Raw genomic sequence first — 14,585 nt, 5'->3', positions numbered from 1 at the left:
ATCTGTGTAGGTCTGCTCTCGTAGCTAAGATCCTCTTGGATCTGCACTATCTGAGGCTGAATCACATGGCTTGGGTCGTGAAGACACTTCTTTAGCATGGGGACATGAAATACATTATGTATTGCTGACATGTCTTGTGGTAAGTCCAGCTTGTAAGCCACTTTCCCAATCCTTTCTGTGATCAGGTAAGGTCCTACATAACGAGGACTTAATTTGCCCTTCTTGCCAAATCTCATCACTCCCTTCATAGGAGCGACCTTGAGAAAAACTGAATCCCCTACTTGGAATTCAAGTGGCCTATGGCGTGTGTCAGCATAACTCTTCTGTCTACTCTAGGCAGTCTCAATCCTCTGTCTGATCTTCTGGATAGCCTGAGTAGTCTCATCTATCAGTTCTGTTTGAATGCCCAGCTCTACTTCCATTTCTTTTCTCTCTCCTGCTTCTTGCCATCATATGGGTGATCTGCACTTCCTGCCATACAGTGCCTCATAAGGTGCCATCTTGATGGTGGCCTGATAGCTATTGTTGTAGGTAAATTCAGCTAAGCATAGATACTTGCACCAACTTCCTTTGAAATCTAGTGCACAAGCTCTGAGCATATCTTCTAAAATCTGATTTACTCGCTCTGTCTGTCCATCAGTCTGAGGATGGAAGGTTGTGCTGAACTTGAGTTTGGTGCCTAGTGCAGTCTGAACACACTCCCAAAAGTGAGAGATGAAGCGCCCATCTTTATCAGAAATAATAGATTTAGGAACTCCGTGAAGTATGATCACCTCTTTAACATACAACTGTGCCAACTACTCTATAGAGTGGGACACCTCGATGGCTAGAAAATGAGCAGACTTAGTCAATCTGTCTACTATCACCCATATCGCATCATATCCATTTGTGGTTCTTGGGAGACCTGTTATGAAGTTCATGGATATGTCTTCCCACTTCCACTCTGGTATAGGAAGAGGCTGTAGAACTCCTCCTGGTCTCTGGTGTTCTGCTTTGACCCTCTGACATGTCAGGCAGGTACTGACATATTTAGCTACATCTCTTTTGAGTCCAGACCACCAGAATCTCTATTTCACGTCTTGATACATCTTGGTAGAACTAGGATGCATGGAGTAAGGTGTACTATGAGCTTCTTCTAAAATTTTCTTTCTCAGCTCTTCATCATTGGGAACACACAGGTGGCTACCCTGATAAAGAATTCCACTGTCTGATACTCGAAACTCCGACTTTTCTTCTTTCTGTATCCCTTGCTTGATCTTCTGGATATCTGGATCTTCACTTTGCTTTCTCTGTATATCCTCAAGCAAGGTAGACTCTAAGGTCAATGTAGAGAGTTGCCCATAAATAATTTCCATTCCAAAATCTGACAACTCCTTCTGCAGTGGTAGGGCTAATGATGACAAAGACATTAGGGATGCACTGGATTTTCTACTTAGTGCATCTGCCACTTTATTAGCTTTGCCTGGATGGTAGAGGATTTTACAGTCATAATCTTTGACCAACTCTAGCCACCTACGCTGTCTCATGTTTAAGTCCTTCTGAGTGAAGAAGTACTTAAGACTCTGATGGTCTGTGAAAATTCTACACTGAACGCCATACAAATAATGTCGCCAGAGTTTTAGTGCAAAGGCCACAGCTACCAGCTCAAGATCATGAGTGGGGTAGTTCTTTTCATAATCTTTGAGTTTTCTGGAAGCATAAGTTATCACTTTTCCTTCCTGCATGAGTACAACTCCTTAGCCCATCTTGGAAGCATCACTGTAGATGTCAAAACTCCTGTCACTTTCTGGAACAGTCAGAATAGGAGCACTGGTCAGTCTCTTCTTGAGCTCTTGGAAACTCTGCTCACATTTATCTGACCATTCAAAATTCTTGTTCTTCCTGGTGAGGGCTGTTAGTGGAGAGGCTATCCTGGAAAAGTCCTCCACAAATTTCTTGTAGTACCCAGCTAAACCAAGGAAGCTTCTGATCTCCCTGGCGTTCTTGGGTCTGCTCCAGTTGTTGACTGCTTCTATTTTGGCTGGATCCACTTGGATGCCTTCTTTAGAAATTATGTGACCTAGAAATGCCACCTGATCTAACCAGAACTCGCACTTTGAGAACTTAGCGTAAAGCTGCTTTTGTTGAAGAGTCTGCAGTACTATCCTCAAGTGCGTGTCATGCTCCTCTGGGGTTCTGGAGTAGATTAGAATGTCATCGATGAACACAATGACAAATTTGTCAAGGTATTCTCTGAACACTCTGTTCATCAGGTCCATGAAAACTGCAGGTGCATTAGTCACACCAAAAGGCATGACTACGAACTCGTAGTGTCCGTATCTGGTCCTGAAAGCCGTTCTGGGTATGTCTCTTTCCTTCACTTTTAGCTGATGGTACCCAGAGCGCAGGTCTATCTTTGAGAATACTGTCACCCCTTTCAACTGATCAAATAAGTCGTCAATCCTGGGAAGGGGGTACTTGTTCTTGATTGTCACTTTATTCAGAGCTCTATAATCTATGCACATCCGCATAGATCCGTCTTTTTTCTTGACGAATAATACGGGAGCTCCCCATGGTGAATGACTAGGGCGAATGAAGCCTTTGTCAAGTAGCTCCTGAAGTTGTTCTTGTAGTTCTTTCAGCTCTGTTGGAGACATGCGGTATGGAGCTTTTGAAATTGGACCAGTACCAGGAACTAGTTCAATCTCAAACTCCACTTCTCTATTGGGAGGTAGTCCAGGAAGCTTTTCTATGAATACCTCTGGATACTCACAGACTACTCAAACTTCCTCCTGCTTGGGTCTTTCTTGTTCTTCTGTACTCACAATGTGCGCAAGAAAACCAGCACACCCTTTAGCTAACATCTGGTGAGCTGTGAGAGAAGAAAGGAACTTCTGGGTCTTCCTCTTTGGCACCCCTGTGAACTCAAAGGATGATTCACCTTCTGGATAAATTATCACTTTCCTTATATGGCAGTCCACTGAAGCACTGTACTTGCTGAGGAAATCCATACCCAAAATGATATCGAAATCCTGCATGGCGAGGACCACCAGATTTATACATAGCTCACGGTCTGAAATTCTGACTGGTACAGCCCGAAGCCACTGGTTTGATTCCATGACTTCCCCAGAAGGTAGGGTCGTCAAGAACTTAGAGTTCATGCTTTCTGTAGGTACATGTAATTCCTTGGCAAAGGATACTGATACAAAATAATGGATCGCTCCAGTATCAAATAGTGCAGTAGCTAAATGCTGAAAAATAACTACTTGACCTGTTACGACCGTCGAGGCACTAGCAGCTTCTTCTTTGGTGAGGGAGAATACTCTGGCACTGGCTGGAACTGGTGGGTCTTCCAACCTTCCTTGACTGATCTGAGGTCCTTCTAGAGTTGCAGGCATATAATGTAGCTGAGGTTTGCCTCCATATTGTATTGGCTGTGGCTGAGGTGCTTTGAGCTTGTTAGGACATTCTTTATCCATGTGTCCTTCCTGCCCACATGCATAGCATCCAGTCTTACCCAAAAGACAGGCTCCTGGATGTGTTCTCCCACATTTAGGACAGAGAGGGATCTTGGTTTGCTTATTTGCTGGTCCTCCTTTCTGGTTACCTCCTGAGTTCCACTGCTTTCTTTTATTACCCTTGCCTTTCCAGTTCTGCTTATTTGCCTGAGGTTTCTGACTCCCAGCTGTCTTATCTTCGATCCTGACTGGCTTATGCTGCGCTCGTTGTGCTCTGATGCTGTCCAGATAGTGCTCAGCAACTAATGCTCTGTTGACCAACTCTTTGCCAGTCAGAGGCTGATGAGCTCCACTACTCACATTAAGTGCTATCACTGGCCTCAGCATCCTGAGCATTAGTCTGACTCGTTCCTTCTCCGTGCTTACTAGCTCTGGGCAAAGACGAGCTAGCCTATTGAATTTCTTTATTGCTTCTTCCACTGACAGGTCACCTTGTCTGAATTCTATGAACTCCTCATAATGCTTATTGGTGATCCGTTGATGGAAGAATTCTTCATAACACTCTGCTTCAAAGTCAGCCCAGCTTATCTGATTGACTGCTCTCTTGCTTTTAACTCTCTCCCACCACATACGAGCATCCCCAGATAGGCAAAATGAAGCACACTTGACCTTCTCGACTTCTGGCCAGTCAAGAAGCTCCATGGTGCTCTCTAGTGTCTTGAACCAAGCCTGAGCATCCCAGGGCTCAGTCGTGCCTGAGAAACTTTCTGGTTTCAGTTTCAGCCACTGTATCAGGTAAGCTTCTTATCTTCTAGGTGCTGTGGGAACTTCCAGGGCGGCTGGTGGAACCTCAGTCACCACTGGAGTCTCCATATTGATCGTTGGAGGAGTGGGAGGGACTGGCTGCTGATTCACCATCAGATTGACGATCACTAATTGTTGCTCTGCTACTTGTCTCTGGAGTTGAGAACAACTTCAGAGAGATTTGGTTCAGTTGCTCCTGGCCCTTCGTTCTCCTGAGCCTGGTCCTCAGTACGAGTGGTACGGGGGCGTCCTCTTCTTGACATCTAATTATGCAAAGAAAAGAAAGACTTGATATATTCTCTATCCTTTCTAACCAACTTAGGTATATGAATTAAAAGAGAAACAAACTTCTATCTTACTAAAGCGCATACAAGCAAATACTCTATACTGCAAATAATAAAGAAAGCATAAGAAAGAAAACTTAAATACTTTCTTACTTGAAGACAGCAAGGATGATGCTGATGTGTGATGCTGGAGAATGGGAACTGCTCTGATACCAACTGTAAAGACCACCCCGTTACTTAACTACTAACTCTACTTAACCGGTACAGGGGAGACTCTGCCGAAATTTTTCGGTAAGGCTTCCATGTGATTTTTAATCATACCGGTTAAGTAGAGTTAGTAGTTAAGTAACGGTCATCCTTAGAGAGTAGTAGTAGTAAGAAGGGTGGTCTTTATAGGGGGGAGCTGGGAAGCGAGCCGTCCGGGAGAGAATCAACTTGGTGTCGTTCTACGCCATTCAGGACCTCCGTCCAGTGATCCTTCATCTCCACATCAACTCCAGAAGCAAAGGATTGGATCCGAAGATCGCACGTCGTCGTTGGATAAGCGTCTTTTCTCTTTCTCTCTTCTTGTTTGAGAATTGTATGCTTAACATTATGTCTTCAGGTTTTTCTCCAGCGTCTATGGAGTAGATTCTTTGTTCTAGGATGAGTGAGTAGTTGTGGATTGGTTTGATGTAGACTCATACTTCTATCTCTATTTCATTGGATGATTTTGCTTGCATTGTTTCGACTACTCGATCTCTATATCGTGTTAATTGATTGTGTAGGAATTGCCTATCTCGTAGAGAGAATATCCTAGATCGTACACCCGAGGGGACCTAGTGATAGGGGTAACCCATTCATGGACATCTAGGCTACTTCCTTGAAAGGAAAGGCAACTCCTCCACAAAGAAATAAGAGACTAAACTAAGCTCCTTATCTCTATCCTTAGTGACACCAATTAGTGTTGTGATCTACCGAGGTACCCTAGTGACAGGGGTTAACCGTAACAGGATTTCATTGGGATCTTCTTTATTTGGCACCTAAGATTAGATACTTCAGCTTCCGGTGAATGCATGTTGATGGACAATGAGTAAAGGATAGAATGTGATACATCAACACCACCACAATGAAACTGAACTCCTAGGACTCTTCATAAACCAAGTCTATTATTTCCTCTTTGCTAGTTCTCGTTTTTGTTTCCAAACCCCTTTTCCTTAGATAACTTACAACCATCGGTAGTTTAGCTAATCCTAAGTGAGCCATTACTAGTGCTTATAATCAGTCCTCGTGGGATCGATAATCTTTATTACTGACAACGAATCCGTGCACTTGCGGTTCGTAACACTGTGCTATAGCTTTCTTGATGGGCCATTTGAGAAATGAATCTCACACACAGAAAAATAAACAACAAAGATTCCAAGACTAGGTCTTGGATTTAGTTGTGCGGGTTAAAAAAAATAAGCACGTGAACTCGAGTGGTGTTGCACCAACTTTGAGGAAAAATTTGATTACAAAACTAAACTAGATTAGAAGGCGGCAATAATATCGATTTTGATCGACTCCGAAAAACTAAAAATCACTACAAAGAAAATGCTTGATTGGTGGTTGCACCAAATTGAAGTGACCCCTCTCTGATACCAATTGGTTGATCGAAAAGCGCTGAAGGGGGGGGGGTGAATAGCACTCATGGCTTTCACTCTTTGTTTTGGAAAATTAACGAGTAAACACAACGGAAATATAAAACAAACACAGAAAGACACCAATAAGTGTTTTTACTTGGTTCGGAGCCTTGAGCGACTCCTACTCTAAGGCCCACGCTCGTTGAGCATTTACTTTGGGCAACAACTATAATCTCACAAAAAGTTACAAATGAATATTACAATTAATTTGTATTGAAAATTATATCGACACAAGTGAATCGTAAAACTGAAGCTTCTGGTCTTCGGTGTCTTTTTGTAGTTCAATTGAATCATCTCGTTAGTAGTGCGCTGAAGAAAGATTGCTTAGAAGTCATTATCTCAAGTTGCTAGTCGACACTGGCTGATATAAGCCATTGAGGGTGCCTTCAATGTCCTTGAGGGCGCCTCCATCACCAGCAGATTCGCAGCGTGGATAAGATCCGTAACTCCCACAGCTTATCCTCTTGAGGGCACCTCCAATGCCTTTGAGGGTGCCTCCAAGGCTGTCCGAGGCGCCTCCAGCTCCTTTGGAGGGCGCCTCTAGCTCCGCTGCATAGACTCCTTAGCCCTTGCACCCGAGGCGCCTCCAAGCTCCATGGAAGGTGCCTCGGGTACTATTCATCTGAGGCAAAACTTGCTCTTTTGTCCCAGCAAGATATGTTAGTCCCAAAATACCAAGCATACCCTACAACACAAAGTTAGCACATAATAATAACATAAACATAAACGTCTGACAGTCACCGGACTGGCCGATTTTAAATTTGAAATTTCATCCGAAAACCCTAGGTCGAACTAAAATCGAAATATACCGAGGATCTATAGATTTGAAGAATTAAGCCTTCGGTCATTAGAATAATGTTTGGGTGTCGAGGAAGCATTTTTTGATCAGTGCGCAAGAGCAAGTCATTCAGAATGTTGTTATATATTGTCTGGTCGAATGCTGTTTTTATAGACTGTTCCAGGTGTATAAATCCCTTTTGGGTGCCTGTACTATGATGTGGAGCTGTCAAATTAGCATGCTCTAGCATGGTGAAAAGATAGAATTTGCGGTTCCGGGCACCCAAAGCACGATGGTGCCTGCCCAGTGATGTGCGTAGATTGTATACACTTCTTTAGCATGTTTTGACGCACATTCACATATTTTGTGCATGCTTTATCTATGCATTTTCGTACTTCCAGCTTTGCTTTTAGCATATTTACTCTTTTTATTTGGAGATATGCTTTTGTATATTTTTTGTACGCAGTAGTCGTATTTGGAGAAGAATTTATGATCGAGGCCAAATCTGCAAGTTAACGAAAGGAGGAAGACACCGTCTTGGAGTGCCACACAGCCATCTTTGGGAGAGTGACCTAGGCCGTGTGGTGAAGCTCACCCATGCAGCATTGGCAGAGCAGGGCAATGTCCAGGTCGTGTGGTGATGATCACTCGTGTAGTTGCTGCAGAAAAGGAGAGGGCCACGGTCGTGTGTGTATCACATGGCCGTGCCAATTTGCAAGCCTTCCAGAGCCAAAGTAATACATGGTCGTGTCCCAGACACGACCGTGCAAGACTTCCAGAAGCTAAACAAGGCCTAGTAGTGTCCCAGACAAGACCGTACATGAGTTCCAGAACCGGAGGCAGCACATGCCGTGTAGATCTACACGGCCGTGCAAGGAGGGCAGTGGCAGAGCATGCCACGGTCGTGTACATTACATGGTCGTGTGAGAGGGGCAGTGAAGAGAATAACCTAGGCCATGTCTCACACACGGCCGAGTCTCGAGGTGATGTGGCGCCTAAAAACTCTGCTCTATATAAGGGTTTCTTCCACCATTTGAAGGGGGTGTTCTCCCTTTTGGGAGAGGATGAGATTTGGGCGATTCCTCACCTTCTTAGAGGGATTTTCCAACGATCTAAGGGAAAATCTTCAACAAATCAACTTCAAGGATGAGGATTGGATCCGAAGACCGTTCTTCATCTAGATAAGCTTTTCTTCTCTTTCTCTTCTTGGATTTTGGGGATTAAGATGCTCGTAATCTTCTTGTCTTTGGGTTTCTTTTATTGTTCTATGGATTAGATCTCTTTGTTCTAGGATGGAGGGAGTATTTGTAATGTGATTTGATGTAAACTCTTGTGAATTTGCCAATTTCTTATTTCTAAGATGCTATCTTGTTTTGTATCTATTTGATCTTGTGTGGATTATTGTTATTGGACTTAATTACAATACTTGATTGAATATTTGAGTGTCTTGTGGATCTTATAGAGGTAATTCCTCATTCGATTATCTGAGGGACGTACGTGACAGACAAGCCCGTGTAAGGACGATTGAGGGATAATCTTGAAGGGGAAATAAGGTCATTCAAGGGGATAAGATAGATTGTATACATTAATTTTTTATATCTTGATATGGTTAAGAAGTAATGAATTTCTATTTTGATTATCCGATGGATGCACGTGACAGGTAAGTCCGTGTAAGGACATCATAGAAATCATTCCTAATTGATTATATTGGATATAGATTTTTGTCCTAGGCCGGTTGTCTATTGCAAGAGAGAATCAGCAATCTCCTACAAATGAAGGACAATTGAGGAATAAGACTTGGTAGATCATTTACATTGAATAATATTACAAAGAAACCAAAACTTCTAGAACATCCTTTTATCATAGCCCTTATTCCTATTTTTATGTTTTACTTTTCATAGTTGCACTTAGTTTTACAAATCAATTGATTAGTTGTTTAGCTAATTCATGTTGAGACATCTTTAGTGGTTGTTACGCTCCGCAAGTGTACGGAAATGTCGCAAGTAATATAAAAGATTATCGTATCCATAGGGACTGGAATAAGCACTAGAAATGTCTCAATGCAAATTAGCTAAACAACTATCCAATCGTTTCAAATACAAAGTGAAGGTAAACAAATCTAATATTAAAGATCAACAAACAAGAGTTTAGTGTTTTGGGTTATGATAAAGGGAGATTCTAGGAGTTTCGGTTTCTTTGTTAGGTTTCTTGAATGTAAATGGTTCACCAATTCTTATCCCTCAATTGCCAAACACTTGTAGAAAGTTGCCGGTTCTCTCTTGCAATAGATAACCGGCTAAGGACTGAGAAATGTATCTAAATATGATCAATTAGACGTGAACCTACGTTGTCCTTACACAGAAGCGCACCTATTACTATGCCTTCCTCGGATATCAACATAGAAGCTCACAACTTATTAATCTATCAAGATACAAGAAACTAATCACAAAATCCATCCTACTCTCTTGAATATTCCTATTTCCTCTTCAAGATTATCTCTCAAACGTCCTTACACGGGCTTGCACCTGTCACGTGGATCCCTCGGATGATCGAGTGAGAGTTTATCTTTACAAAGTCCATAAGAAATCCAAACAATCAATCAAGAATGAGAATTAAGCACAAATCACCATTAATCATTCAAGATCTAATTGATACAAGCAAGACAATGTCATTGAAACAAGAAAATGGCAAATCCATAAGAGATTACATCAATCCATCATACAAATACTCCCTTAATCCTAGAATACAAGATCTACTCCATGAATCGAGGAAGAATACCTGAAGAAATAAAGATTACAAGCATTTCTTAAATCCCCAATCCAAGAAACCAAGAAAAGGGGAAGGAGAAAACTTATCTACGAAGAAGTCTCGTCTTCGGATCCAATCCTCGTTCCGGAGTCGAAATCGTCAAGAACTCCCTTAGAATCGCCCAAAAATCCTCCCAAGAATGCGAGGAAACCACCAAATCTTGCCTTCTCCCAAAGGGGGAGAGATCCCCTTTCAATTCATGAAGGAAGGTTTAAATAGAGGAGGAAATCGGGCGCCACACGGCCCCACGACACGGCCGTGTGAGATTCACACGACCATGTCAAGTTCCCTCTCTGCCAAAGCTGCACGGCCATGTGACTCCACACGGCCAGGACCCTACTGTTCTCTGGAAGTGCTACACGGCCGTGTGGTGCACACGGCCACCACCTGCTTGGTCTCTGGAAACTTCACACAGCAGTGTGATGCACACGACCACCACCTGCTTGGCCTCTGGAAACCTCACACGGCCGTGTAGATGCACACGGCCATGTAAGGCATCTGCTCTGATTTCTTCAAATCAAGACACGGACGTGTGAGATTCACACGGCCATGTCCTCTTCCCTTCCTGTTAAGACTACACGACCATGTGTGGTACACGGCCTGATGCTCTCTCCCTTCAATTACTTCCAAGCTTGCCCGAGGATGCATAATCTTCACAAATTTCGACTCCTGTGTACAGAAAATGCACAAAAAACAGATCTCCGAACCAAAAGAGTAAATATGCTAAAAGGAAAGCTGGAAATATAAAAATGCATGGATCAAACATGCTCAAAGTATGTAAATGTGCGTAAAAACATGCGTAAAAGAGTATATAATCTACGCACATCAGTGGTTATAACCAGTCCCTATGGATACGATATCTTTCTTTATTACTGACGACGTATCCGTACACTTGCGGATCGTTAACAAGTTTTTGGCTCCGTTGTCGGGGACTGCGTTATAACATTAGAGATTATCAATTGAGTTAGACTAAACATAACTTTTCTTTTCATTAGCATAGTTGCACTTAGTTTTACAAATCAATTGATAAGTTGTTTAGCTAATTCGTGTTGAGACATCTTTCGTGGTTATAACCAGTCCCTGTGGATACAATATATTTCTTTATTACTGACGACGTATCCGTACACTTGCGGATCGTTAACAAGTTTTATCTTTCTTTATTACTAACTCTAATTCTGCATTCTTGATTTTTAGCATTCTAGTCTTCCTTTTCTCTATTTTTCTTTTGATTTAAATTTTTCTCTACTTTTCTTTTGTAAACATATCTTGCAATATTGTTCTTGTGTATGAGAAGATCAAATTTCGTAAAGGCATCAAGAATAACAAGAACTTATAAACACATTAGTTGATTAGCATATGAATTATTCTAGATATTTTTCTTTTTCCTTTTGTCTTTTCTTTCTTGTTTTCTTTATGCACTTTCTTTCTCACAATTTAAATTCTGCATTTTCTTTCTTACTTTTCATATTGCATTTTATTTCTTGTCTTTGATTTTTCAATTTTTTTCTTCTAATAACTTTTTCTTGAATATCCATGAGCATTAACATGTTAAGCAGGCCCATGAGAAATTTTTCTATATCCTTTTCTGCAAGATTTCTATCTCCCGTTGTGCAACCTTAAATTGAAGCAGAAAGTTTCCAACTAGTCCCAGAGTTAATTTTCATGATACAAGGTCACAAATATGGAGGAGAAGTATTAGAAAGTCCTTATCTGCATCTTGAAACATTCTTAGAGATTTGTGATATGGTGAAATGTGAAGGAGTGTCAGTAGATGTGGTTCGATTGATGACATTTCCTTTCATTATCAAGGATAAAGCAAGGACTTGGTTATATTCTCTCCATCCTCAAAGTATCACAAGTTGGGAGCAATTGGAGAAGAAATTTCTAAATCATTTTTTTCCCTCCAAGCAGAATAGTATATATGAGGAATTGCATAACAAATTTTGCTCAGGCATATGGAGAATCATTATTTGAAGCATGGGATAGATTCAAGAGTCTTCAAAGACAGTGCCCTCATCATGGTTTTGAAAAATAGTTGATTCTGCACATATTCTATGGAGGAATTTCTTTCTCGGACAAGAGTTTATTGGATTCATCAGCTGGAGGATCTTTAATGGATAAAAGTGTTGATGAAGCATATATATTAATTGATCAAGTGACATTGAACCTCCATGAATAGTCAAACATAAGTTGGATGGAATTTCCCTCAAACATTCATGAAGTGCAAGCCATAAATGCTATAGAGCCTGTCAAACAAATTGTAACTTAATCATCTATGAGTCTTGAGAATCACAAGTCACAGAATGGGGAGTTCAAACATTTGGGGGCAAAGATTGAAAGTATTATTTCAAAATGATTTAAAGGAGTTCTCCCTCCTTCGCAGACAAGATCTAGTGAAAAGTATAACGATGTTGGGTTATTGATCACACCAACACTAGATAAGCAAGTTGGACCTCCTCTAAAAGCTCAAAGGGAATTTGGGAAAATGGAAGTTCAATCTTTCCCAGGACCTTCACTAGGGGTCCCTTTTCCACAAAGGTTAGTGGGGGTCAATGAAAATAAAGACTTCAGCAAAGCCTGTGACACTAATATGCTTGAGTGCAGATTTTTGAATATATATGAAGATGAGAACTCTCCAGATGAGGATTTTGTTGATAATGCCGTGGTAAATAAGTTTTCATATCTGCCTTCAAATTTTATAGGGTGTTATAGTGACATTAAATTTTCAGATGATGAATGTGATGTGGTAGATCAATTTAAAATTGCAAGTGAAGTTATTGATCCTCTTGTTATTGATTCTCCTATTGAGGATATAGATGTTGATTTATTTTTTGATGTATGTGTTGATGATGATGATATGGAAGAATATGTAGGGAGCTGTGCTGTGGAAGTAGCATCTCAAGGATCACCACCTTTGTCCATAAAACGCTTAGAGGTTGTAAGAATTGATCATGTTGTGGAACAATCTGTAGGGACTTTTGTAGAGATAACAGAATCTCAAGAATCACCATCATTGATATCATCAACACCTTTGCTAGAGATAGAACCATCATTTGATTCAGAGGAAGTCACATCTACATGTTTAGAAATTTCAGGTATCTCTCAACAAAGTAATGTTAGTATTTCTTGTGATCTTTTAGAAAATTTTATATAGGTATCTATTATTGACTTTGTTGGATGTGATTCAGTTTTTATTTCTTATTCTGCTTATCTTAATATGGTTATGTCTCTATCCTATCTAATATGTTTGTGGGAGATTTGTATTTTCTTTGCATGTGCAGATTTTACTTGGGCTAATAATTGGAAGTTCACATTGAACCGTCTTCGACCACCTGAGAGAACTTCAAAGAAGACAAAGATGGAGAGAGCAATACCTCATTTTGTAATTCCTATATTGAAAGCTCCCTCCATAATAAGAGCCCTCGGTAGGAGGGTGTTGAAATATCTTACCCCTCCAAGAGCGAGATTTAAATGAATCTTATGAGGTGGTCGAGCTAATGACCTTAAACAAGCACTTCTTGGGAGGCAACCCAAGTTCATTTTCTTTGTTTTCATTCATGTTTTTAATTCTTTCTAGTTTTATTTCTTTCATTATAATAAACTTGTATCCTCTACTATATTTTTGTTGTCTATCTTCTTTTATAGGATTCTAAGGGTAAGGAGGAGTGAAACAACATGATGGAGAAGTTATTAACATGGGTATTTGACACTCGTCATTTGTTAACTTCTCTTACTTTTAATCTCCTCTGCATTGTTTTTAGTTTTCATTAGGACAATGAAAAGTTTAAGTCTGGGGGGATGCGTTAGATGCATTTGATTTGTTTTGTTTGTTTGTTTTTTTTTTGCTTATGTCTTGTATTTTGTTTGTTTTTTTGTTTTTTTTGCTTATGTCTTGTATTTTGTTTTGATTTTTCGTGGCATACATCTTGAGAACATCAAACTTCACTTATATGCTTTCTTGTCTTTTAGTAAAAATGTTAGCACGTTTATTATCTTGATTCACGATGTTATAAATGATGCTAGTAGTATGCTTAGTGTATTTTTTTCCCTCTATCTTACGTAGCATGAAATAAGCTAAGTATCATATGGAGATAAGTTTGAAATTTGGCTTGACCTTAAGGATTTTACCTTCACTATACTTGAGCTTGGATAGTTGATATCATTGAAATAGTCATGATTCATCTTGTTTGTTTAGTACTTGGTTTTCATGGTGATTTCTCAAACTTCATTTTGGTTACTGGATGATGCTCAAATCATGTAAGCCCATTTGGAAAAATCAAAATATCCCAACATTTGTGCTAAAAGTATATTTGTAAATAAGTTTTGCACAATGCAAATTCTTATATATATAAAAAAAAAAGAAAGTGAATAAGGGATATAAAAAATAGTTGTCGTGAGTGAAATCTGGTAAGTCACCCCTTTGAGACCGAGTTAGGTTACTGGGGAAATTGACTGCTTAATTTCTCTTGAGATTGAGCACGCCTTTGAGACCCTGGGTTGATTGAGAAATACGAACCAAGTGTGTGGCAGGTAAGTGCCTATCACCGGAAACATTAGGAACTCATCTGGATGATGACTTGACTAGGACATAGATTGAAACTTGAAAAGTTTGGGTCACTTTTTGCATTGTGGATAGGAGACTTTTGCTTGAGCCATACTTGACTTGTTTCCATGATCATGCTTGTTAATGAAACTTTTTGATAGAGTTAGGAAAGTACATTAGGGATTATGAATGCATTGTAGAGCATATGAATTAAGATTGCTGCATTTTTGCTTGAGGACAAGCAAAAGTTTAAGTCTGGGGGTGTGATGT

The 14,585-nt window shown here is 40.3% G+C and overlaps 1 non-coding gene across 1 annotated transcript; it reads right to left on the bottom strand.

The window, feature by feature from the left end:
- Positions 1 to 11,691: 11,691 nt before the first annotated feature.
- On the bottom strand, positions 11,692 to 11,797 carry LOC122054321. Its single transcript, XR_006132648.1, has one exon. It is a non-coding gene; the product is annotated as a small nucleolar RNA R71 (small nucleolar RNA).
- Positions 11,798 to 14,585: the final 2,788 nt, after the last annotated feature.

The sequence above is a fragment of the Zingiber officinale genome, chromosome 3A (genome assembly GCF_018446385.1).
Source record: "Zingiber officinale cultivar Zhangliang chromosome 3A, Zo_v1.1, whole genome shotgun sequence".
NCBI classification, from domain to species: Eukaryota; Viridiplantae; Streptophyta; class Magnoliopsida; order Zingiberales; family Zingiberaceae; genus Zingiber; species Zingiber officinale.
The sequence above is the reverse complement of the archived record's forward strand: the minus strand, read 5'-3'. Positions and strand labels throughout refer to the sequence as shown.